Below are 24979 nucleotides of genomic sequence, written 5' to 3' on the forward strand. Positions count from 1 at the left end.
TAAATGTGTCCTTACATATAACAGTACTGATTTTATATTACTCGAAGGTTTACAAAGCACTTTTTGCCTCCCCAGCCCTTTGAGGCAAGGGTTGCTGGGATCCTTAGCCCCAGTGGAGTAAGGATCAGAGATCTATAATGATTTTTTCCAGGCACTCACGGTGGTCTAGCTTGGCTTCTTATCCAAGTTTTGTGAATTCTGGTTCTCTGGGACTCATTCCACTACATGTAGCAAAATTAGAATTAATGATAGAGCAAAGCTCTATCACCAACCCTTTGTGTGACCCTAGGCAGTTCATTTCTTCTCTCTGACCTCAATTTCTTCATCTGTACATTGGGAAGACTGGACCAAATGACCTTTAAGTTCTTTTCCAGCTCTAAATCTGTGATCCTACAATTCTCTCTGCAATAATTCACGATGACAGAGCTCTTTAAGGTTTGCAAAATATTTTCTTCACAAAAACATGCAATATGGGTCATACAAGTCTCATCCCCATTTGACAGTTAAGGAAACAAAGGCCTAGAGAGGTAAGTAACGTTAAAAAAATGATCTTTGGTTTTCGGAATAACTACTTTGAAATAATGCCCTACTGAGTCAGACCCATGGGCTATCCATGACAGTCCAGGATTCCATATTTGACCAAAGCATTAAGAAATAGATTGTAGGAGAGATTAGAGTTTCCCTTCATAACAGTGACCTCAAATACAGGATGTATGTTAGACATCCTTAAATTTCTCCTCAACAAACAACAAATGAGAATTAACCAATACTTAGACATATTAACTCAGATTTCTTTAACACTTTGTGGTCTACAAAACATTTTCTTCACAATTATCTGCTTTACCAATGAGGAAACTGAGGCTGAGATGCGCACAGCCATACAGTAAGGAAATATACTTAAGAAATTCCACCCTTTATCAGAGCAGTAGCTCATTTGTTGAGGGATTTAGTGGCTATCCTATTTTTCAGTCTAAAAGAAATGCACAAGGTAACACAACATATGTTCGGAATCAAGGAATGAAAAAAAGTAGAAACCTGGAAGTTATTTAATCCAACCTCCCTCGTTTTTCTGAGTTCAGATCTAGCCCCTGACACTTACTAGCTATGTAGCCCTGGGGAAGCCACTTAATCCTGTTTGACTCAGTTTCCTTATCTGTAAAATGAGCTGGAGAAGGAAATGGCAAACCACTCCAGTATCTGCCCCCAAAAACCCTCAAATTAGGTCACAAAGATTCGGATGGGACTGAAAAATAACTCTCATTTTACAGATGAGAAAACTTGTCCAGATAGGAGTATGGGGAGTTTGAGGAGGAATGAAGAAAATTAAAATAGAGGAAAAGATCTTTATTCCCACCACTTCCCTCTTCCCCATCCCCCTCTCCTTGTCCTATTTCTCTGTTTCCTTTTGCTCTTTTGTTGTATATCCTTCCTTATGCTTCCATCTGCAAAAGTTTAAAAAGTCTTAAATAAATGTTTGCTGAACTTCTAAGCAAAGCACTTACAGGATATAGGGCAGAGAGTGATTTGGCTCTTGCATCTATCAGGTGGAACCCCCCCTCGCCCCCCAAAAAATTAAACCTCCAAGAACCCTGGCTGTTTTTTACCACAAAGTCACAGCTTAAGCACAATTCTCTACCTGGAAAGAGCAGAAAAATGGTAGGCCCATGAGATCCAGACCAAAATTTCTTCTCCTCCCCTTCTAAACTTTATCCTTGAACCCCATCCCAGAATCTATCCAAATATAAATAGTAAAACAGACTATCACCACCATCCCAATCCAGAAGATGAACAAGATATGATTAAAAAAACTAGAAAACTTCATTTTGGTCCTAGCAGGGAGTTATCATCTTATCCCCAAGACCATGAACATCCCCTGGGTGGGAAGAATGAAATATAATAAGAAAAGAATGAAAAAAGCCTGAAAAAATAGAAACCACCCCCAAGGACAACATAGTACAGGAAAGAGGCAGTGTGGTGTAATGGGACAAAAAGTACTTTGGGGACTGGATGTATTTCAGTCTGGGAAATGACAGGAAGGAGGGACCAGATCACAAGGCAATTGATTGGCCAGGAATGGAAGAGTTGATTTTAAACCTTCCCAGAGTTAAAGGGAATGGAAAGCCAAGAAACACAAGGGAAGCAAATGTGTGTGATCTAGAATGTATTGTGAAGATGGAAAGAGAAGAACAAAATGGGTCTGGCTTTGGCCAAATGTGGTGAGCACTCATCCATCATGTGAACAGGGATCCAGGGATTGACTCCATCTGAGTTTCTGTGAGACTGAAGTTTCATAGAGTGAAGATGACCAGAGAAGGTTTGTTTGCATTAGCCTAGAAATGGGGACCCCTCACCCATCAGGAACATGGTGCACAGAAGAAATTCAGAAAACAACAAAAATGGGGGAAGAATCAAAAGGGGGGGGGGAAGTCACATATCTGGAGGCTGGGATCAGAAAGGGGAACATCCAAATTACTAGTATCCTAGAACACCCCCCCCCAAAAGATAATAGTCTTGGGGGCAGCTGGGTGGCTCTGTGAATTGAGAACCAGGTCTAAAGGCAAGGTCCTGGGTTCAAGTTCAATCTCAGACACTTCCTAGCTGTATGACCCTGGTCACATCACTTAACCCCCATTGCCTAGCCCTTACCACTCTTCTGCCTTGGAGCCAATATACAATATTGATTCCAAGATGGAAGGTAAGGGTTTTTTATAAAAAATTTTTAAAAGATAATAATCTTATTACTATTTTTGAGGAAATAAGATACTCTAGAATCTAGTCTCATTCTAGAATCTTATTGGTGTAGGCATTCCCTTCACTAGTACAGACTATTTCTCTATGCCTTCTCATCCTATGTCATTCTCTTTCTTTTATGTCTTTCTTTCTTTTTTTTTAAACCCTTACCTTCCATCTTGGAGTCACTACTGTGTATTGGCTCCAAGGCAGAAGAGTGGTAAGAGCTAGACAATGGGGGTTAAGTGACTTGCCCAGGGTCACACAGCTGGGAAGTGGCTGAGGTCAAATTTGAACCCAGGACCTCCCATCTCTAGGCCTGGTTCTCCATCCACTGAACTACTTAGCTGCCCCCTATGTCTTTCCATAAATTGCAACATAGGATTATGGTTTAATCAGTTTGACCTGAGCCATAGGGACCTGGAGTGGCCCATGTTTCAGGGATATTTTTAGATAAATATGAGCTGATCTGGGATCTGGCCCAGGAAAACTGATTTCTTACCTTTGGGCAGAGCAGGAGGGCTGGACTCTTACTCCTCTACTCTCCTCTTTCCAAGAGAGATCTTAGGCTACACTTTATTATATCCAGCTCTACTACACATCAGCTATTTGCAGTCTAGGGGTATTGGGCTCTTTTTCAGAGGATAAGACAAGACCAATTCCCTGGTCTTTCAAAAGGGAAGGAAAACAGCTTACTGTTGACCAGCTTAGCTCCCTCTCACCAAATGCAGATTTCCCAAAAGACAATCACAGATATCAAACAAATATATCTATCCAAGCAATAGAAAATTGGACAAAACAGAAATAAGAGAGGGTAAAGATTCAGGTGGATAATAGAATAATATGAATAAATAAGTTCTTCAACTCAAGAGCAAAATCAAATCTCAGTCCAACCAGGGAGATAACTACCTCCCTCAGGCAGTCTGCTTTCAGCAATCTCTAAAGGTACAGATGGCAGAAATAGAAGGTCACATAAGGAGATCCAGCTTTCTTTTTTTTTTTTTAACTCTTATCTTCTGTCTTAGAATCATTTCTCTGTATTGGTTCCAAGTGGTAAGGGCTAGGCAATGGGGGTTAAGTGACTTGCCCAGGGTCATACAACTATATCCAACTTTCTTACAGCTCCAAAAATTCCCCATTTTTGCCATTCCAAAATTAATGCTTTCTCTCTCATCCTGATTCTCTGATTCCTTCCCTCTGAAGTCTTTCTCCCTAATATATGCCATCTGCCATAGACTCAGAAGCCTTTGAGCCAATGAGGAGTCACATCACCCCCACACATATACAGTATCACAGGGCTGACTTTCAGAGGACCAATTAACCCACTTGGGCACAGATATCAGTATAAAATCACAAACTTAGATCTGGATGGTACCTCAGAAGCATCTAGTCCATAAGGAACGAGGGTCCACTCAGGTTTCACAAATGATCAGTGGCAGAACCGGGACTCAAACCTATGTCATAGGACTCAAAATCTTAGAACATTCCCATTAGAAGGTGGTAGGTGGCCTTTCCCTGGTTCTTTGCCTATTTGGGAGGCATCAGGGAAGGACTCAACCTGAACCAAATAAAATGCTCCATGTATAGAATACACATGCACCAAATTATACACCAGTTTGTAGGATTGGGTCAAGGAAAAACTTACATCTTCACATGCTGAAATTGTTAGAAAAAGTAAATATTCTGAAAAGGTTCAAGCAGCCAGCTATGAGAATAGTGTGACCAAGCAAAAATAGATAAGAAATATTACAAATGTGAACAAGTCCTTAATTCCAGCTTGATTTGAGAGAGAGAACAGAGAGGAACAAAAAGAGAGAGAGATCAGGAGAGTGAGAGATGGGGATAATGAGAGAGAGAAGATAGAAAATAGGGAAAGAGATATGAGAAAGAGAGGAAAAAAGAGAGTGGAAGAAAGAAAGAGAGGGGGGACAATAGGAGGAAAGAGAGATAGAGATAAAGAGAGAGAATTTAATGGAAAAAATAGGGAAATATATACATTTATCAAATACACACTGGAAGGTTCACAAAAATTATATTCTTTAGCACACAAGAAGTCCCAGATAAATTTAGAAGGCAAGAAATTTCTTTTAGTATATTAGAGTCTTCTGAAATCAAAGTAGAAATACTTCCATCATCCATTGATCCATGGTGCCTCCACCTAAGCAGATCACATCCATCTGTACCTATTCTTTCTGTGCAGGTTTTGTCCATACCTGTTACCATCTACCCTGTTACTACCCCACTTCCCCTACCTGTGACATCTATCCTCTGTATCTGACCTCTAGATACCATACTTTCACTCCCTCCTTCCAACTACTCCTCTCAGCTTTGGAACTTGGCCCTAAGGCTCAGCTGCCCTAACAGATGAGTGAGGACAAACTCACCTGGCCCACTATATGTAACTGATCCAATATTTTGTGTTACACAGCATGATGTCATTCGCCAATATCTTGCTACCTACCACCCTGCCAGAGAACATACCTTCTCATCTCTTACTCTGGACCCCTTCAGCCCAGTGTTTTGGACACAGTATTAAATTAATATAATATTGTTTCTGGAAAGAATGTGTCATTTGACAGCTCTATGGGCCTCTCTAGCCCTGTGACTTCCAGGACTAAAGATCCCATCTCTGCCCATCTCTCTTCAATATGTCTTATCTCCTACTATCAGAGTGTAAGCTCCTTGAAGACAGGGACTTTTCCATTTTTATATTTGTATTCCTTAGGACAGAGGGGTACATAGTAGGTGCTTAATACATTTTTTTTCCATTCATTCATCTCCCCTAATTCCTCCATAAAGGACCTAACCAACATGATTAGGCCATTTTCTCTGGGGTTTTTTAAAAAATATTTTGTAGACATCAGTACAACACTCAAGCTGTTCATCTATTTTCTTCAGGCCCACTACCTAAACAGCCCACCTCCTTTCTGCTTATCCATGCCCTTGATAGAATCCCTAATACCACCTCTCCTTCACCAGTGATCATTGGGAATAGACAGCTTGAATCTACCATTTGTCCTTTCAAAAATGTTTTATTGGTTTCCTTTGTTACATAATTATTACTAGTAACCACTCATCCCTGAGTCTTTGCTTTGTAAGTAAATCAAAACAATTCAACATATAGGCAATGTCTGAAAATGGAAGCTCCATTCCACACCTGGAACTCAGCACCTCTCTGCAGAAAGGCAGGAGACTTGACCTCAGAAGCCTCCATCATCCATGTTCACCAGTGAGCCTTCCATTGGACAGGGTTCTGAAGTTTTCCCCTGTTGCTTCTCTTTACATTATTGCAGTCATCACAGAAATCCTCCTCCTTGTCCTGTTCACTTTGTTCCATACTGGTTTGTGCAAATCTAGCCAAGTCCCTCTGAATGTCTTCAGTCTTCCATTTCTCATGATTCAATAATATCCCATTGCATTCTCATACCACAATTTATTACCACTCGTCTTTCCATTGCCATTGGATCACCGGCTGTTGTGGTTGGTCTGCAATTATTTGTGATTCCACTAGAAAGAAACAATAATATTATAACCAAAAGGCATTGGCTTAAATGGGAATTACCAAACGATTTGCTCAACAAGAAATGGATTAATGAACGAATTACAAAAATACTAACAAATTACTTAAATGCCACACACAACACAAACAACCAAAGCAAAACTTAGTGGCAACATCAAAGCACTAAATGCCTTGACTGGTAAATTTTTTAAAAGAAAAATTAAATTAATTGAATCTACATTTAGAGAAACTAGAAAAGGAACAAATTAATAAACTAAAAGAAAGCAGAAGATGGAAACATTTTACTAAAGAAGAAAATAAGTAAAAATAGAAGTAACCAGGGCAAGCAAGGTGACTCCGTGGATAAAGAGCCAGACCTGGAGATGAGAGGACCTGGGTTCAAATTTGGCCTCAGACACTTCCCAGCTATGTGAGTGGCCATGTCACTCAGCCTCCATTGTCTAGCCCTCTCTTCTGCCTTGGAATTTATATTTAGTATTTATGCAGAGACAAAAGGTAAGGGCTTTAAAAAATAGATGTATCCCCAACCCCCACCCCCAGATAGTATGACCCCTTGTCAATTGCATCACTCCTACCCACTCCCACCCAGGTACCTGGGACAACTGGGTTAGTCTCTCTCTCTCACTCTTTTTTTTTTTTAACCCTTACCTTATGTCTTAGAATCAATACTGTTTATTGGTTTAATGGTTCCAAGGCAGAAGAGTAAGTCTTGGAAGAAGTCTTTGGAACTCATTTGCCCCTTGCCTCATAGTTTATATGTGTCAGAGGCAAAAGAGAAGTCCAGGGTCTTTCTTAGTCTAGGCTGAGCACTCCTACTGCACACAGGAGCTCTGGACTCATTCCCAAGGAACCCCTTAAACTCCTTAACCCAGAAAGAAAGGACTGTATTAGCACTCACTTGCAAGCTGGGCAGATTCCCTAGAGCTTCAGGCCCCACTGCTGACCTAATCCCCAGCTCAGCACCTGGCTTGCTCTCCAGACTCTGGTTACTTCCACTCTTGCTCCCATCTCTAGTTGCAGAACACACACCCCCTCCAGCCATCCATCAGGCACACCTGACCCTGGCTTGGACTCTCAGCACCCAAGACTCAACTCTCCCCAGCAAGATTTCTGTTGTCCTTTTCCTTTTCAAACTGGGTATGCTAAAATTTGCTCAGCAACATACAGACTTCTGGGGAGAGCAACTGGAGATTTGCATGCTCCAAAATTAATCATGGTGTCCATTTTCCAGGCTTTCCCCTAAAACAGAAAATAAAGTAATAAATGCAACCAAATTTAGGATGTCTTTAACACCAAAAAATGTTTAAATGATTAGTAAATGTACTTTTTTAAGAGGAAAAAACCTCAAATGACCAGAAATAAAAATAAGTAAGAGAAGATCATGATGAAAATAAAATCAAGCAAGAAAATTATCCGTGACTACCATATATATTTTTTTTTCTTTTTTTAAACCCTTACCTTCCATCTTGGAATCAATACTGTGTATTGGTTCCAAGACAGAAAAGTGGTAAGGGCTAGATAATGGGGGTTAAGTGACTTGACCAGGGTCACACAGCTAGGAAGTGTCTGAGGCCAGATTTGAACCAAGGACCACCTGTCTCTGGGCCTGTCTCTCAATCCACTGAGCTACCCAGCTACCCTCACTACCATATATTTTTAAAATTCAATTTTTTTTTTAACCCTTACCTTCCGTCTTGGAGCCAATACTGTGTGTTGGCTCCAAGACAGAAGAGTGGTAAGGGCTAGGTAATGGGGGTTAAGTGACTTGACCAGGGTCACACAGCTAGGTAGTATCTGAGGCCAGATTTGAACCTAGGTCCTCCTGTCTCTGGGCCTGGTTCTCAATCCAATGAGCCACGCAGCTGCCCCCTTTATTTTGTTTTTAAGATTTGACTTCTCTCCCTCTCATCTTTACTCCCTCTTCCCCACCACTGAAAAAGCAAGAATGACAAAACCTGTTTTTTTAAACCCTTACCTTCCATCTTGGAGTCAATACTGTGTATTGGCTCCAAGGCAGAAGAGTGGTAAGGGCTAGGCAATGGGGGTCAAGTGACTTGCCCAGGGTCACACAACTGGGAAGTGTCTGAGGTCAGATTTGAACCTAGGACCTCCAGTCTCTAGGCCTAGCTCTCAACACACTGAGCTACCCAGCTGCCCCCTGACAAAACCTGTTTTACAAAGATGTATATTCAAGAAAAACAAATTTCCACAATGACCGTGTCCAAAAATATATATATGCCATGTGCATATATATTTTTACATATAATTTATATATATAATATATACTCCAAAATATTTGTATGGCACCTGAGCTATCCATCTGTCATTTCTTTCTTGAATCTTCTATAGAAAATTAATGGAAAATATAGAGAATACTGAATACTAAATACTAAAAAAAGTAAACAAAATATATTATTGGCCAAATAATATAACATGATATAATATAGTTATGATAGAATTATAGACAAGTGGGATTTCTTCCAATTCAATGCTGATTCAATATTGGGGAATTTATGAAAATAATAAAACACATTAATAACATTTATATTATATCATATAAAGAGATGCAAAATATGCAGTCCATTTATAATTTCTGAAAATGCAAAAAAAAAAAAGAGTATGCAAATACACATTTTTTCCCTTAAAAAGATAAGTATTGAAATCAAGAACTAGTATTATGTGGAGAAAACATTCGAAGTATTCTGATGAAGAAAGATAAACAGCGTGATTGTCCACTTTCACTCCTTGAATTTAATTTAAGCTGTAATGCCTCAACGGATCCATTGCTTATTGAGACAGGCATTTTCTCCACCTGTGCACATCACAGTCTATCTACATTTTTTCATCCCATTGCAATTCTTGTCTCTGGCTTTCCAAAGATCATTGCATGGATGATGTATTCAACGTGGCAAAGGCCTTCCTCTGGCTCATTTAATATTCTCATCATTACCAGTATAATTACATTACAGACATAGACAGTCTCTTACTTGGACTATTTGTCATTCATGCCGTATGATCCATCACTTCTCCCCTTTTTCCAGTCATACACACTCCTTGCCTTTGAAGTCTTCTGCAGTGCTTTTTATGATCTAAGCTTCCCCAAGAAACAAAACCTATCTTTTTTACATCACTATCATTCTAGTGATATAATGATAAATATGCAAAGCACAGAACACCACAGTCTATAAAGCATAAAAGCTGTGGGTCATCCAAAGCAGCCTCCAAGTCTGGTCCATACAAAGAATATGGACCAATCGTGCTAAAAGCAAGCAAATGACAATAAATAAAAAATTTTTGCAAAAAAGCAAAATAAAAGCAAATGACAAACCATGAGCTCCACTGGTAAACTCAGTGATAAAAAGATCCAAAGCAAGGCCACCAGCATATTCAGGGGGCACATTATGGAAGAATTCTAGGGCATGGAGAATAGTTGTACAAAATAAGAAAATATGGATGGCCTGCAATTTTTGCCATTGGAGGAAGTATCCAAAAGATGAAAACCACTAACCCTTTGAGGTATGGAAGAAGTTCAAAGCATTAAAATTCCAAACTGCCAGACACACTAGTACATTGTTGGCAGAATTGTAAATTAGCTCAATCTTTTTGGAGAACAATCTGACATTATATAATAAGAATTACAAAAGTTATGTCCTTTGAGCCAATGGTCCATGAGAAGGATAATATCCTTGAGATGTAATCATTTAAAGATTTCTCTGCACTAAAATATTTTAGCTAATTTATTCATTATGAGAGAGAGACAGAGACACAGAGAGAGACAGAGACACAGAGAGAGAGGAGGGGAAGGGAAACCCCTTTATGTCCAATGATTAGGAAATAACTGAATAAATCATGGTTTGTAAATGAAATGGAACAATATAGTATTCAAAGCTATTAATCTGAGAAATACAAAGACAACTAAAAATACTTTCTGAAGTTAACTTCTCTTCTATCTTACACAAAACTAGTTATTGACAAGTTGTCTCCCTCATTAGATTGCAAGGTTCTTAAGGGCAGGGGCTATTTTTTGTCTTTCTTTGATTCTCCAGCATTTAGTACAATATCTGTTAGTCAATTGATAAATATTTACTAAGCACCTAATATATTATTAGTGCTTAATAAATGCTGGTTAACTGCCTAAAATGATGCAAATCAAAAAAAATTTTAATACAAGAACAATATTATCCCAGATAAGGGCTACATAAGACTAGATAAAACTTTGGGAGAACTTGAGATTAAAAGGGAACATTAAATTAAGTTTTTTTAAGATATTCTCAATGCAGCTCAGTGGCACAGCAGATAGAGAACCAGGCCTAGAGATGAGAGGTTCAAATCTGACTGCAGACACTTCCTAGCTGTGTGACCCTGGGCAAGTAACTTAACCCGGATTGCCTAGTCTTTATAACTCTTCTGCCTTGGAACCAATCAATCCATAGTATCGATTCTCTTTTTTTAAATGTCAGTAGTATCAGTGTACTTACAGTTTTATTTGGGGATTTTGGTTATGTATAAGTATGTTCTTTTAACAATGACCAATATGGAAGTGTATTTTGCATGATAACAAAAATTAAAAAAAAAAATTTTAATGTCAGTAATTCTGATTAAATTATCTAGAGTGCAAGTGCACTCAACTAGAAATCAGAAGACATGGGTTCTAGTCTTGGTCATGCCACTTATTAGTTCTGTGATTTTGAGCAAATCACTATCCATCTATGAGCCTCAATTACCTCCTCTTTAAAATGGACATGAAGATATTTGTCCTACCAACTTCTCAGGGTTGTTGAGAGGAAAGCAAATAGTTGAGAGAAATGCTAGTAGTATAATGAGCAGTGCTATTATTGAGGCTTTTGTTTCTACACTTCCTCAATTACTTGGCTTGTACCCACGAATTTCTTGTTGAGTTTATAGATTTTTTTTAAGTTTTTATAAAGAAGCAAAAAAACCTAGCGTTCAGGACACCAACGTTCTACTTTAGGTCCCACCACCAAATCCTTCTTTGACTTTGGGTAAGTCATTTCCCCTTGAGTATTTCCTTTTTCCCCTTTGTAAAAGGATGTAATTGTACTACATGAGGGAGAAGGTATCCAACCACCCCACCCCAACCCTCACATCCTACATATGGGATTTGTAGCAGGGAGATAGCCAATCCAATGAGGAGAGGATAGGCAGTAAGATGATCAAGGATTCAGTGATGAGGAAAACCATTGGTCCCAACCCCATTCCATATTAAGGAGATTGGGATGCTAGAGACCCAATCCTGCCCATAGCTTCTGGGCTGGAGAAGGACTGCCAGAGTAAAAGGTTTGCTCAGCCTTGACCTTTTGGCTGAACCTGACTGTCAAACTGACCCAGCAGGATTGTTTACCAAAGCATATTTTCCTTCTAAAAGGGACTGTACCAGATAAGCCTGGAGAAAATATTGTCATTGTTTTTCTGCATCTTGGTTGCCCCCTCAACATGAAACACGGGTTTATTTGAGGAGGAGGGTTGGGGGTGGTTATGGGTAGGTAGGGCAGGGTTTCAGCTTCTAAAGTACAAGCAGCCTATTTTTGGATCTGGAGTCCTAATCCAACCATGTAAACAGATAAGAGAGGCAGTTTGGTTACTGTCCTGTTAATTTTAATAGAGAAAGAGATAAGGACTGAACCTGTGGTTTGTTGATATAAGAAGCAACCCAGTGAAGAAATTCCTTCTATCTGTGCAGGTAGGCACTTCCTTAGCAACTTTAATAGTCAACAGAGTTGGGTTCTAAAAAGCCCTGGATCACATAGCAAATACCTGTCAGAGGCAGGACTGGAACTCTAGGTCTTTCTGGCTTTAAAGCTGATTTTCTCCAATTTGCCACACAGCCCTTCATTGGAATTTAACATACACTGCCCCCCAAAAAAATATTAAACATAGTATTCTCTATAATATTGCTGATGAGGGGTCCTCCAGACTCAAGTCTTGAACTCTGACTGCTGGAGGCAGTCCATGCCATCTTTGGATAGCTCTGACTCATATAAGTTCTTCTTTATGTCAAGCCAAGATCTTCATCCCTGTGACACTCCATATCACCACCCATGACCCTAGTTCTGCCCTCTGGGACCAAGATGAACCTTCGCATACCCTGAAGACTCTGATCATGTCCCCTAAGTCTTCTCAGTTATCTTCAACTGATCCTTGGATAAAATGGTTTGTAATCCTCACCCTTCTCTGGATGAGGTTAGTCCAGCTTGTTCTACCTGAAATATGACTCTCAGAACCCTCCAGATATAGTGTATTCAGAGAAGAAGACAGTGAAACTATCAGTATCCTTAATAAAATCTCCCCACTGACTATGCCTAAAGGTTATAAAACTGTGCATACCCTTTAATCCTATAACATCACTATTGGGTCTGTATCCCAAAGAGATCATAAAAAAGGGGAAAGGACCTACTTGTACAGAAATATTTATAGCAGCTCTTTTTTGTGGTGGCAAAGAACTGGAAATCAAGGGGATGCCCATCCATTGGAGAATGGCTGAACAAATTGTGGTACATGTTGGTGATAGAATACTATGGTGTTATCAGAAATTATAAGCAAGATGGTTTCAGAAAAAGCTGGGGGCATTTCTGAGTCAAAATGGCTCCAGAGTAGAAGTAGAGCTCTTATCCTCTCCATTGATCAAGACATAGTGCCTCAAAATGACAAAACCAAAGTCAAACGAGTGAAGGAGTTCCACAGTAGGGCACAGCACGGAAGGTAGGCAAAGTGAGGGCATTTCCATGCTAAAAGGGAGCAAAATTCCCCCCTCCACCCCCCACCCCCCATCATGGGACAAACTTCTAAGTTCTAGGAGGGAGGCTAACTGAGGTCAACACAGACTTACCCCTAAGAGAAACTAGACTCAGAACACTGGGAGGCAAAGGAAACATGGAGATAGAGGGCAGAGCTTGGGGAGAGGGTGTGGCTCACAGCAAAATACCACAGAGAATTGAAAAAAGCCCTTGGGCAAAAACCTCTTTAACCCTCAATACATAGTCATGCCTACCCTCCACACCCAGACCTCTGTGAGGCAATCTGGACACTGTTGAGGACTGGTAAAAATATTCTCAGGGCAAAAACCTCTCCAGAGCCCAATACAAAGATCACCCACATTCCTCACTTAGACATCTGACCAGGAAGGAACAAGGCAATGGCCACCAACTCCCAGGAACTAAAATCCACAAACACGGGGGGGGGGGGGGGGGGGGGGGGGGAAGAAGAAGAAAACCCTAACCCTTGATAATTTTTATGCAGAAAAACCCAGACTAAAGAAGAGACAGCAGAAGATGACAAATAATTAAATACAACCAAACCTTCAAAAAAATGGAAATTGGTCACAAGTTCTTGAAGACTTTAAATCTGAGATTGTGAGAAAAATGGAAGAGATGTGGCAAGAAAAGTGGGAAATAGGTCAAAAAGAAAATAAAAGTTTAAAAGCCAGGATCTCTCACTTGGAAATTGAAGTCCAGAAATCAAATTAAATAATAAGCAAATTGAAGACCATAAATGACCTGCTGGAAGCCATGAATAGCAGAATAGATCACACCAAAAAGGAAAATCAAAAGATCTTAGCTAAAAACCCATCATTATAAACTAGAATTGGGCAAGTAGAAGCCAATGATCTCACAAGACAGCAAGAACTAATAAAGCAAAGTCAAAAGAATGACAAATTAGAAGGCAACACAAAATATCTCATTGAGAGGGTGGTTGACCTGGAAAACAGATCTCAAAGACACAATTTGAGAATCATAGGCCTACCTGAAAACCTGGAAACAAACAGAAACCTTGACATCATACTACAAGAAATTATCCAAGAAAACTTCCCTGAGGTTTTGCAACAAGAAGGAAAAATAAACATAGAAAGAGTCCATAGATCCCCTGCTACACTACATCCTGGAAAAGACAGCCCCCAGGAAAGTAGCTGCAAAATTCAAGAGCTTCCAAGCTAAGGAAAATATTACAAGAAGCCAAAAAGAGACAATTCAGACAGCAAGAAGCACCAATAAAGATTACACAGGATCTAGTAGTCTCCACACTAAAAGACTGCAAGGCTTGGAATACAATATTCAGAAAGGCAAGAGAATTGGGTCTACAACCCACCAAAATTGACTATATACTTCCCAGGCAAAGTATGGGCATTCAACAAAATAGAAGATTTCCAAATATTTGTAAAGAAAAGACCAGGACTAAACAGAAAATGTGACATTGAAATACAAAAACTAAGAGAAATATGAAAAGGTAAATAAGAAAGAGAGGGGTCTTATTTTTTTTCTCTTTAAGGGCCTCAATAAGGCCAAATTGTTTATATTCCTATATGGGAAAATGTTATTTGTAAATCTTGACAATTGTATTCACTATTATAGTAGTTAGAAGAATTATCCATAGATAGAGATGGGGGTACTAAGTGGTTTAAAATCATATATAAAAAGGAAGAAAGAAAGAGAAGCTTGAAGGAATAAGAAAATTAGGATAATCTATACTACACAAAAAGGTACATGGGAGTGGGAGGGGAAGAATACAACTATAATATGGAGAAGAAGAGAGTGCTAAAAGGAAATACATCTAGATCCATTGGGGTATCAAATTCTATCTTACCCTATAGGGAAGTTGAGAGGGGAAAACTAAGGGGGGAAATGGGGAGAGTTTTTAAAAGTAAGGGAAAGAGAGGGGGAAAGGAATTTAATAGACCCTAAAAAATAAAAGAGAAATAAAAAGGAAGGGGGCAGAAAGGGAGGGTGAGGAAGGAAGCAATACTAGGGAGGGAGAGTGTGTGGGTAGCTTTAAAAGACTCCAAAAGAAAAATAAGAGAGGAATAAGAAGGGAGGGGGGAGAAAGGAAAATTAAATAAGGGTAGGGAATAGGGGAGTTGATTAAAAACAGAACACTGGTTTAGAAGGAAATAATGAAAGAAGAAAGGGCAGGACAAGGAGAGAAAATCAAAATGTTGGGGAATACACAGGTAGTAATCATAACTTTGAATGTGAATGGGATACTCACTGATAAAGCAGAAGCAAATAGCAGAGTGGATTAGAAACCAAAATCCTACCATATGGTGTTTACAAGAAACACACATGAGGCAGGTAGACACACACAGGTTAAGGGTCAAAGGCTAGAGCAAAATCTATTGGGCTTCAAATGAGAAAAAGAAGGCAGGAGTTGCAGTCATGATAGCTGACAAAGCCAAAGTAAAAATAGATATGATTAAAAGAGATCGGGAAGGTAATTACATCTTGATAAAAGGCAGTATAGACAATGAGGAAATATCAGTACTAAACATGCATGCACCAAATGGTATAGCATTCAAATTTCTAAAGGAGAAATTAGTGGAGTTGAAGGAGGAAATAGATAGTAAAACTATACTAGTGGGAGACCTGGACCTTCCTCTATCAGATCTAGATAATCAAACCAAAAAATACATAAGAAATAGGTAAGAGATGTGAATGAAATCTTAGAAAAATTAGAGTTAGTAGATATGTGGAGAAAAATATATAGGAACAAAAAGGAATACACCTTCTTTTCAGCAGCATATGGTACATTCATAAAGATTGACCATATACTAGAGCATAAAAACATTGCAAACAAGTACAAAGAGCAGAAATAATAAATGCATCCTTTTCAGATCATAATACAATAAAAATAACCATTAGTAAGGGTACATGGAGAGGCAAATGAAAAATTAATTAGAAATTAAATAATATGATTCTCCAAAATCAGTTAATGAACAAATCATAGAAACAATAATTTCATTTTTAAAAATGATAATGATGAAACCTCCTTTCAAAATCTATGGGATGCAGCCAAAGCAGTACTAAGGGGGAAATTCATATCCTTGAGTTCATATATTAACAAATTAGGGAGGGCAGAAGTCAAAGAATTGGGCATGCAAATTAAAAAACTAGAAAGTGAGCAAATTAAAAATCCCCAGATGAAAACTAAATTAGAGATCCTAAAAATTAAAGAAGAAATTAATAAAATTGAAAGTAAAAGAGCTATTGAATTAATAAACAAGACTAGAAGCAAAAACAAATAAAATAGACAAAGTACTGGTCAATCTAATAAAAAAAAGGGAAGAAGAAAACCAAATTAACAGTATCCAAGATGAAAAGGGAGACCTCAAGTCTAATGAAGAGGAAATTAAGACAATCATTAAAAACTATTTTGCCCAATTATATGGCGATAAATATGGCAATTTAGGTGATATAGATGAATATTTACAAAAATATAAATTGCCTAGATTAACAGAAGAAGAAATAGACTACCACTACCTAAACAGCACCATATCAGAAAAAGAAATTGAACAAGCCATCAAAGAACTCCCTAAGAAAAATCCCCAGGGCCTGATGGATTCACAAGTCAATTCTATCAAACATTCAAAGAACAACCAATCCCAATATTATACAAACTATTTGACATAATAAGCAAAAAAAGAGTTCTAACAAAATTTTTTGTAACACAAATATGGTACTGATTCCAAAGGTAGAAAGATAAAAAATAGAGAAAGAAAATTATAGACCAATCTCTTTATGAATATAGATGCAAACATCTTAAATAGAATACTAGCAAAAAGACTTCAGCAAATGATCACGAGGGTTATTCATTATGATCAAGTGGCATTTATACCAGGAATGCAAGGATGGTTCACTATTAGGAAAACCATTCACATAATTGACCTTATCAACAAGCAAACCAATAAAAATCACACGATTATCTCAATAGATGCAGAAAAAGCCTTTGACAAAATACAACACTTGTTCCTATTGAAAACACTAGAAAGTATAGGAATAGATGGACCTTTTCTAAAAATAATAAACAGTATATATCTAAAACCATCAGCAAGCATCATGAGCAATGGGGATAAATTAGAAGCATTGCCAATAAGATCAGGAGTGAAACAAGGATGCCCATTATCACCCCTATTATTTAACATTGTACTAGAAACACTAGCAGTAGCAATTAGAGAAGAAAAAGAAATTTTAGGTGTTAAAATGAGTAATGAAGAGACCAAGCTATCATTCTTTGCAGATAATATGATGGTCTACTTAAAGAATCCTAGAGAATCAACAAAAAAACTAGTGGAAATAATCAACAACTTAAGCAAAGTAGCAGGAAACAAAATAAACTTACATAAATCATCAGCATTTCTATATACTTCCAACTCAACCCAGCAGCAAGAGTTAGAAAGAGAAATTCCCTTTAAAATCGCCATAGACAATATAAAATACTGAGGAATCTATCTGCCAAGACAAACACAGGAACTATATGAACACAACTACAAAACACTCTCCACACAATTAAAACTAGGTCTAAATAATTGAAAAGAACATTAATTGCTCATGGGTAAGATGAGCTAACATAATAAAAATGACAATCCTACCCAAACTAATTTATTTATTTAGTGCCATACCCATCAAACTACCAAAAAACTTTTTTTACTGAATTAGAAAAACAATAACAAAGTTTATTTGGAAGAACAAAAGATCAAGAATATCAAAGGAAATAATGGAAAAAAATGCAAAGGAAGGTGGCCTAGCAGTACCAGCTCCTAAACTGTACTATAAAGCAGTGGTCATCAAAACAATATGGCATTTTCTATGAGACAGAAGGGAGGATCATTGGAATAGAGTTGGAGTAAGTAATCTCAGCAAGACAGTCTATGATAATTCCAAAGATACTAGCTTTTGGGACAAAAATCCACTATTTGACAAAAACTGCTGTGAAAATTGGAAAACAGTATGGGAGAGATTAGGTTTGGATCAACACCTCACAACCTACACCAAGATAAATACAGAATGGGTGAATGACTTGAACATAAAGAAGGAAACTATAAGTAAATTGGGTGAATACATAATAGTATACTTGTCAGATCTTTGGGAAAGGAAAGATTTTAAGACCAAGCAAGAGTTAGAAAAAAATTACAAAATGAAAAATAAGTAATTTTTATTACATTACATTAAAAAGGGTTTGCACAAACAAAACCAATGCAAGGAAAATTAGAAGGGAAGCAATAAATTTGGAACAATTTTTATAACAAAAACCTCTGACAAAGGTCTAATCACTCAAATTTATAAGGAGCTAAATCAAATGTACAAAAAAACTAAGTCATTCCCCAATTGATAAATGGGCAAGGGACATGAAAATAGGCAATTTTCAGATTAAAATCAAAACTATTAGTAAGCACACGAAAAAGTGTTCTAAATCTCTTATAATCAGAGAAATGCAAATCAAAATAACTCTGAGGTACCACCTCACATCTAGCAGATTGGCTAACATGACAGCAAAGGAAAGTAATAAATGTTGGGGTAGATTTGGCAAAATTGGGACATTAATTCATTGCTGGTGGAGTTGTGAATTGATCCAACCATTCTGGAGGGTAATTTGGAACTATGCCCAAAGGGTGCTAAAAGACTGCCCTTTGATCCAGCCATAGCACTGCTAGGTTTGTACCCCAAAGAGATAATAAGGAAAAAGACTTGTACAAGAATATTCATTGCCACACTATTTGTGGTGGCAAAAAATTGGAAAATGAGGGGATGCCCTTCAATTGGGGAATGGCTGAACAAATTGTGGTATATGCTGGTGATGGAATACTACTGTGCTAAAAGGGATGATAAACTGGAGGAATTCCATGGAGACTGGAACAACCTCCAGGAATTGATGCAGAGTGAAAGGAGCAGAAGCAAGAGAACATTGTATACAGAGACTGTTGATACACTGTGGTAAAATCGAATGTAATGGGCTTCTCTACCAGTAGCAATGCAATGATCCAGAACTATTCAAAGGGACTTATGAGAAAGGACACTATCCACATCCAGAGGAAGAACTGTGGGAGTAGAAACACAGAAGAAAAACAACTGCTTGATCACATGAGTCGATGGGGATATGACTGGGGATGTAGACTCTAAATAATCACCCCAGTGCAAATATTAATAATATGGAAACAGGTCTTGATCAATGACACATGTTAAATAAACCCAGTGGAATTGCACATTAGATATGAGAAGGGGTTGGGAGAGGGGAGGGCAAGAACATGATTCTTGTAACCATGGAAGAATATTCTAAACTATCTAATTAAATAAATTTTTCAAAAAGAAAAGAAAAGAAAAAGCTGGGGAGATCTTCATGAACTGATGCAGAGTGAAATGAACAGAACCAAGAGAATATTATACATAGTAACAGCAATATTGGGAAATTATTATCTATGAAAACTTGGCTACTCTCAGCAACACGGTGCTCTGGAACAATCCTGAAAGATTTATGACAGGGAATGCTATCCACCTCTAGAGAAAGAACTGTTGGAATTGTCTTTCACATCAGTGTATTTATGATTTTATCTTGGGGTTTGGGTTTTGCATGAGTGTGCTCTTACAGCAATGACCAATATGGAAGTATGTTTTGCATGATAATAAAAATAAAATAAAAATGAGTAATAAAGTCTCACCACCCATACCAGCTCCAAAATATAACTGGAGGCTCTCTACAAGGTTGCAAAATAGGAAACAAACATAGGAAACAAATCACATAATAACTCCATCACCAAGTCTACTTCTGAAGTCTTAGCAGGATGAGTCCCATCACCAGCAGACATCAGAGAAAGACTCTGCTGGAAACAAGATTCCCTTCCTAAACGCAGTGTGTCCATAATGCAATCCAACACTTCCAGTATGGTCTGACCAAGGCAGAGGGCTTCCTTTCTGGATATTAGGCATCTATGAATGGTGTCTATAATACTAATCACTCTTTTGGCTTACAAGCTCACACCATTGATAGCACATTGAGTGTATAGTCTATTTACAAACTCCAGATCTTTCTTTCACACAAACAGCTCCCTAGTCATACCTACCCCCACCCAATATGATTTTTTTTAACCCTTGATTTTTTTTTAAATAAGCCTTTACCTTTCCATCTTAGAATCAATACTGGGTATTGGTTCCAAGGCAGAAGAGTGGTAAGGGCTAGGCAATAGGGGTTAAGTGACCTGCCCAGGGTCACACAGTTGGGAAGTGTCTGAGGTCAGATTTGAACCAAGGACCTCCCATCTCTAAGCCTGGCTCTCAATCCACTGAGTTACCCAGCTGCCTCCAACCCTTGATTTTTTAAAAACCCTTACCTTCTGTCTTAGAATCAGTACTAAATATTGGTTTCAGGTCAGAAGAGCAGTAAAGGCTAAGCAATTGGGGTTAAGTGACTTGCCCAGGATCCAAAGTAAACAACTTTATATTTGCCCCAATGAAAATCTGCTGAATAGGGCCCGTTTTTCTAAATCAGGGGCTTTTCACTTGGGGCTTACAGACTGGCCCTCCTCCAAAGGATACATGGATAGATCTTAGTGGGACAGGTGGAGGGGGCGGAACACTGATTTTGTTTTTTTTAATATTTTATAACTTTTTCCATGTGATTACTTTTCTTTGCAAGCCTATTATTTCTCTTTTTGTATTTAAAAACCTTATTCTGAGAAGGGATCTATAGGCCTTACAAGACTGTTAAATGGGTCTATGACAAAAATGCTAAGAATCCCTATTCTGGTCTTAAAAAAAGGTATTTTTGACTCCTGTTTCTATCACCCAACATGTTAACTAGCCTTACTTTCATTTGACCCAAGAGAAATAGTATTGGTTTGGGAGTCAGAGGACCAATATTCGAATCCAGTTTCTGTCAGTTTAAGTAAACTCTCTGGACTTCGATAACCATAATATCCTATAAAATGAAGGAGACAATTTCAATGACTTCTAAAATCCCCTCTAGCTCTAAATCTATGATCCCAACATTCTGCGATCCCCACTTTCATCCAAGTCACTGGAGTTAAAAAGAGCATTAAGTTGAGATATTTAGTTTGCTTAATTTAAGCTCTAAGCAATATATTTTGAATCAATAAATTTTTCATTCCAGTTTTTTTTAATGCTATGATAATACATATATAACACAGATCAAATTGCTTACAATCTCTGAGAGGAGGTAGGGAAAGAGACAATTTGGATCTTATAATTTTGGAAAAGGTATGTTGAAAATTGTCATTACATGTAATTGGAAAATAAAATCTTTTTTTTTTTTAATGCTGAAAGACAAAACCAAGGCCAAAATCTTATCTTGGGCCAAAACCTCCACAAGGGGGTATCCTGGCTCCACAAATCTGAGCAAGCAACTTTACCCAACTAGGTCTCCATTTTCTCTATATAAGAATAACAACTCCCTTGCTATTCCTATCTCCTACTTCTATAGTGAGGAAGTGATTCAGAGCAGCAAAATAATGCAGTGGTTAGAAGAATACGCCTAGAAGATCTGAGTCAAATGTGAACTCAGACATTCACTAGCTGTGTGACCTTGGGCAAATGATATAATCTCTGTTTGCCTCAGTTTCTTCATCTATAAAATGGGAATAATAACAGAACCTACCTCTCAGAGTTGCTATGAGGATCAGATGAGATAATAATTATAAAGCACTTAGCACAGTGCCTGGCACATAATAAATGCTATATAAATATTAGTTTTTATCATTTGTAAACCTTAAAGTGTTATCAATACAGGCATGGCCAATGAGAAGGAGGCTGATAGGTAGAGCAATGTTTGTCCATAGTGATTATTAAAACAGATATACCCCAAGGCTAGAGGCAGTGGAGGGTTTGTCCAGAGGAAGAGAAGGAAATAAGGTTGGAAAAATAAACAAAGTAAGGCATTTAGACTTCATTCCAAAAGAAAAGAGGTACCTGGAGTTGGGAGGTCCTTGGTTCAAATCTGGCCTCAGACACTTCCCAGCTGTGTGACCCTGGGTAAGTCACTTGACCTCCATTACCTAGCCCTTATCTCTCTTCTACCTTGGAATCAATACACAGGTTTAATTCTAAGACAGAAGGTAAGGGAGAAAGAAAGAAAGAAAGAAAGAAAGAAAGAAAGAAAGAAAGAAAGAAAGAAAGAAAAGAAAGAAAGAAAGAAAGAAAGAAAGAAAGAAAGAAAGAAAGAAAGAAAGAAAGAAAGAAAGAAAGAAAGAAAGAAAGAAAGAAAGAAAGAAAGAAAGAAAGAAAGAAAGAAAGAAAGAAAGAAAGAAAGAAAGAAAGAAAGAAAGAAAGAAAGAAAGAAAGAAAGAAAGGAAGAAAGAAAGGAAGAAAGAAAGGAAGAAAGAAAGGAAGGAAGAAAGGAAGGAAGAAAGGAAGGAAGAAAGGAAGGAAGAAAGAAAGGAAGAAAGAAAGAAAGAAAGAAAGAAAGAAAGAAAGAAAGAAAGAAAGAAAGAAAGAAAGAAAGAAAGAAAGAAAGAAAGAAAGAAAGAAAGAAAGAAAGAAAGAAAGAAAGAAAGAAAGAAAGAAAGAAAGAAAGAAAGAAAGAAAGAAAGAAAGAAAGAAAGAAAGAAAGAAAGAAAGAAAGAAAGAAAGAAAGAAAGAAAGAAAGAAAGAAAGAAAGAAAGAAAGAAAGAAAGAAAGAGGGCACCTTTGAAGATGCCTGACTCAACAACACCCCAGGAATCTCTAAGGACAAACTAAAAAAAAATTAAAATGAAAGCTAACTATCCAATACAAAATTACTTTTAATTCAATATTAATATGTACAATTATGTGTCGTGTTATTTTTCCTTCACTACAATTCAATATTCTTGTATAAGTGAATTAAAAGTAATATATGATTATAGTAACTCAGTAAAACAAAATTACATATATGCCCCAATTAGTCCTTAGTGGTATCTGGTGTCCCCACAACCATCTCACCTACTTAGGATTTTTGTGGGGTTTATATGCCTTCACACAGGTTCTTGTCCCACAAGACCATCCCATCTGCTGGGCAGCCAAGGCATGAGGCTTAGGAATTTGGCAGAGGCGGCCTCACCCAGCAGTCTGACTAATCCTGGTGACTTCATCTACTCGTGAATTTTAGCAATCTCTCATGGCCCAAGCCTCGTGCTCTTGTGAAGAGGCTCTCAGGGAAATCTCCTCTCGACTCTCCCTTCCCTTCTTCATAACTGTGGCAGAGGTCAGAGCTGGGGACTGGAATCTCCGACTTTCTCCTCCAGTGTAAAGCATTGGCTCATAGACCATACAGAATTTCAGAGCTGGAAGAGTTCTTAAAACACAGAACGTAGAATGTCCAAGCTGAAAGGAAGCTTAGGACATGCCAGATCAGAGATGTCAGACCTGGGAGGGTCCTGAGAACATAGAATCGCAGAGCTGGAAAGGAACTTATATCACAGAGCCCTAAATGGTAGAGTTGGGGGGAATCTTAGAGATTATGTAGTCTAAACTCCTCATTTTAGAAGAAACTGAGATCCAGAGTAACCTCTCTGAGGACCAAAGATGAAGTTCCTCATCCTAGTTAATAATAATTAGCAGAGTTCTGATTCAAACCAAGTCTCCTGACTTTAAAATCCAGTGACATTTACAGTACCAAGTATAGAAATGGGGAGAAAGTGATTAGTGAGCTTGGGGGAATTATTTAAAATCTCTGAGAGATTAACTGAGGCTAATAAGCCTCAGTTTCCTTGTTGGCAAAATGGGAATAATGCTCTATACAGTTCCTACCCCTCAGGATGGTTGTCAGAATGAAGTGAGATAATATAAAGGGTGTCCCCAAAGACTTAGGGTAATGTTAACCTCTCACAGCTTAAAAATTGTCCTAAGACTTGAGGAACACTCTATACAGTATAAGTGCTTTGAAACCATTAAAATGGAAAGAGAAGGGGCAGCTGGGTAGCTCAGTGGATTGAGAACCAGGTCTAGAGATGGGAGGTCCTAGGTTCAAATCTGGCCTCAGACACTTCCCAACTGTGTGACCCTGGGCAAGTCACTTGACCCCCATTGTCTAGCCCTTACTGCTCTTCTTCCTTGGAACCAATACATAGTATTGATTCCAGGATGGAAGGTAAGGGTTTTAAAAAAATGGAAGAGAACAGGCATTTATTAAGCACCTTCTATGTACTAGGCACTCTAAGTGCTTTACAAATATTATTTCTTTAATCCTCACAACTCTCCTGACTAGTCGGTGCTATTATGTTCCCATTTTACAGTTGAGGGAACTGGGGTAGACAGAGAATGATCATATAACTGGGATCATATAACTAGGACATATCTGGGGCTGGATTCAGGTCTTCCTGGTCCAGAGTTCTATCCATTGTGCCACTAACTTCCTCAAGTACTATACAAATGTCCACTCTTAGGACTGTGGATCCTGACTAGAGAAAATTTAGGATGTGGACAGTTCCGTGGCCAGCCTGAAGTAGACAAGAAGAATGGAGGAGGCAAAGGTGGTCTTTGAGTACTGGCTTCCCCTTTCTTCCTCATTCTTTTCTTGACCATCATTTCAAGATCTTCCATCACCTTCACTCTCTACTCCTTCCCCTCCCTCTTCCTTCAAAGAAACGGAGAGCTATTGGTGGGGGAAAGAAGGAAGAAGATGGAGAGGTAGGAAGGAATGGAATGGAAGACAGCCACAGGTCAGCGGAAAACCCCCTACGAGGTAACAGCCAGGATACCTGAGCTCCACTCTTGTTCTGCCAGCTCCATGTTCTAAACTCCTCCCTATCGTTCTATTTTCGGAAGTACAAGAAACTTTGGGAAAGCCACTTCCCCTGCCCCCTTTCCTGCCTGTAATATGAGGAGGGATGAGGGTTCTAGGGTCCAGTTCCAATATTCAAAGTTCTATATTCTAAGAATCCTCCCACCCACCCGTTCTAGCATTCTGTGTTCTAAGGTCCAGCTCTAATATTCTGTGTCCTAAGATTCCACCCACCCACCCAACTCCAGCATTCTG

At 38.4% G+C, this 24979-nt stretch overlaps 1 long non-coding RNA gene across 2 annotated transcripts in view; it reads right to left on the reverse strand.

Annotated features, from left to right (window-relative positions):
• Nucleotides 1–5742: 5742 nt before the first annotated feature.
• The window catches only part of LOC103105998 (uncharacterized), a 50779-nt gene continuing 31542 nt past the window's right edge, over nt 5743–24979 (reverse strand). The window contains exons 4-5 of one of the 2 annotated variants that reach the window (XR_001629281.2): nt 7306–7489; nt 5743–6237 (exon numbers count right to left, since the gene is read on the reverse strand). This is a non-coding gene — a long non-coding RNA (uncharacterized LOC103105998). The remainder of the gene's footprint in view (nt 6238–7305; nt 7490–24979) is intronic. The other variant, XR_008917394.1, reaches the window with a different exon arrangement.

This window comes from Monodelphis domestica, chromosome 3 (genome assembly GCF_027887165.1).
Source record: "Monodelphis domestica isolate mMonDom1 chromosome 3, mMonDom1.pri, whole genome shotgun sequence".
Taxonomy (NCBI): Eukaryota; Metazoa; Chordata; class Mammalia; order Didelphimorphia; family Didelphidae; genus Monodelphis; species Monodelphis domestica.